Raw genomic sequence first — 2,651 nt, 5'->3', positions numbered from 1 at the left:
TTTTGAATTCTACGATCTGAGGCGCGTTCATACGATGAACGACGTTCCGTTCGAATTCCGCTGGAACGTCTCATCGAACAGGACGTATCTCAGCAGGGATGCCCTGTTTTCGAAAAGAAAAAGAAAAAAAAATAAGGGAGAGGCTGACGTTTGTAATGGAAGGCTAAATCTCTCGATCTAGGGTGATGGACGAACCCTTGACAATTTGCTTTCTTCAAGTAAATTCTGAATGATTATTCTCTTTGATTTACGTCCATTATATGTTCTTGATTCATGCATACTTATTTATTAGATAGATCTTGTATGGTTTATATTTATTGATGCATGGATTGTTTCGATTTTTGATTTGTTGTAGACGTAACCGGCACGATAAATACTTGGATGTTGAATTCATATTTTCAAATTATATATTCTATGATTAGAACTATTCTATCTAATTAATTATTAATCAAGAATCGCAGAATTTAATTGTTGAAAATAACATTGTCAAGGAGGAATCCAGATCCCTAGCCATCTACAATTAATTGAATCAAATCTATTAATTAATTTCTCTATACCTCGTTGAATAATCTAAAATTTCTTTAATTACATCTGAAATTATGCTAATAACATATAGATCGTTCCCTGAGGAATCGACCTCAGACTTCCGAGTTATACTACTTGTGCGATTCTCCTGCACTTGGAAGAGAAGTTTTGCGAACGCACCAAGTTTTTGGCGCCGTTGTCGGGGAGCGGCTGATTTATTAGCATATTTTCAGATCCAATTAGAGATTTAGTTTAGATAAGTTTCTGTTTTCTATTAATAATAAAAACAAGGGGAGAACTCAAAATTTCAAATTTTAAATTTCAAATTTCAGAATTCAAAATTCTAATTTTAACTAATAATTTTTTTAAAAAAATGAAATAAATAATTTGCTTGATCAACTATTCAATGTAATTTAATGTCATGTCATAAAATATTTAAAAAAAATTTTGATTGTTGCATATAGCATAAGGCATTAGCATAAAATATTCTAAGGGCTGAACCTATTAAAAAAGATAAGGTCGGAATTTCATCACTCGTCCTTAGCCCAAAAATTACTCCAGTGCATAAATATTCTAAGCTTAACTAAAATCAACTAGACGTTGGCCCCTAAGGACATTCGAGCTTAATAGGACGAAGACCACCGAAAGTTGCACCAATTTCGCTCTATAGCCTAGTCGATGTCTAGGTTTGTCCCTTTAAGGGAGACAATCTCTGATCGAGAAAAGTGGGTTTTAAGTGGGACCTTTGCTAAACGCATCGTAACCCCTCCACTTACCTGGTCGACTAGGTTACTAGACCAGATTGGAGGCTTAGGTGTCCTCTTCAAACCAGTTAGGAGCTGTCTAGAAATTTAAGAAAAACATTAGGAATTGAGGTGTAATGTTTAGATGCATGCTTGATTGTGAATAGATTTTTGTTTTACTGTATTAGGATGTCATTTTAGATATCTTTAGGTGGTACTTGTACTTACAAAAAAAAAAGAAAAAAGAAGAAGAGAGAAAAATTTTGCATGCTAAAGTGGAATAGGAATGACATCGGTCGGTTAAGTCGTAGAACTTTAGATCATCCCTTAGGACACATCCCTGAAATTCCTTCGCAGTATCTCACACCTTGTAAGATGGCTGATTTAAATGAAGATGCGGAGAGTCACCACGATCGAGAATGTGAACCCCATGTTATGACTCTAAGACAATACCTACAACCGACTAGGACTAGTCGGCCTTCATGCATAATTTTTCCTGATAATGTAGGATATTTTGACATCAAACTGGGGGTAATCCAATTGCTGCCCAAGTTTCACGAGTTAGAGTTCGAGAGTCCGTATCTTCATTTAAAGGATTTTGAAGAATTAAGCATTACATTTAGAGTACCGAACATCACCGAGGATGTCCTCAAGCTGACGTTGTTCCCTTTTTCTCTAAAGGATAAGGCCAAAACATGGCTAAACTCCTTGTGCCCTAGATCAATAAGAACTTGGCAAGATATGCAGAGAGAATTTTTGAAAAAGTTCTTTCCCATACAAAGGACCAACCTTCTAAAAAGGCATATCAGTAATTTTCAACAAAAAGATAATGAAACCTTTTATGAATGTTGGGAGAGATTTAAAGAACTTCTTCTCTCATGTCCTCATCATGGGTTTGAAACTTGGAGAACTATTCGCTTTTTCTATGAAGGTTTGCCTCCACAGTTAAAACAGTTCGTAGAGACCATGTGCAATGGTAGATTTTTGGAGAAGCAACCTGATGAGGCATGGGAATATTTTGATTCACTTGCCGAGACTGCCCAACTCTGGGATAACGGGGATAGAGATAATAAGCCTTTGCCCAAGCCTACTAGCTCTGGACATGGGGGCTTTTATAACCTCAGAACTGAGGATGATCTTCATGCTAAAATGGCAGCTCTCACTAGGAAGGTAGAGGAAATTGAACTAAGAAAAGTTGAGCCCGTCAAGACCATAGAGATCAGAAACGAGTGTTGTGGGATTTGCGACATGTCTGGTCATTCTACCACAGATTGTCCCACCATACCCGCATTCAAGGAAGTCTTGTATGATCAGGCAAATGTTATGAATTCCTATCAGAAGCCTTCTAATAATCCATTCTCGGATACCTACAATCCTGGTTGG

General features: G+C 36.7%; 1 non-coding gene across 1 annotated transcript; it reads right to left on the bottom strand.

Moving 5' to 3' along the window:
• Positions 1–2,054: 2,054 nt before the first annotated feature.
• Positions 2,055–2,164, bottom strand: LOC113461212 (small nucleolar RNA R71). Its single transcript, XR_003383334.3, has one exon. It is a non-coding gene; the product is annotated as a small nucleolar RNA R71 (small nucleolar RNA).
• Positions 2,165–2,651: the final 487 nt, after the last annotated feature.

Source organism: Phoenix dactylifera, chromosome 13, assembly GCF_051530095.1.
Source record: "Phoenix dactylifera cultivar Ajwa chromosome 13, Ajwa_hap1_PhDact_Kaust_v1.1, whole genome shotgun sequence".
Taxonomy (NCBI): domain Eukaryota; kingdom Viridiplantae; phylum Streptophyta; class Magnoliopsida; order Arecales; family Arecaceae; genus Phoenix; species Phoenix dactylifera.
This window is presented reverse-complemented; position numbering and strand designations above follow the sequence as displayed.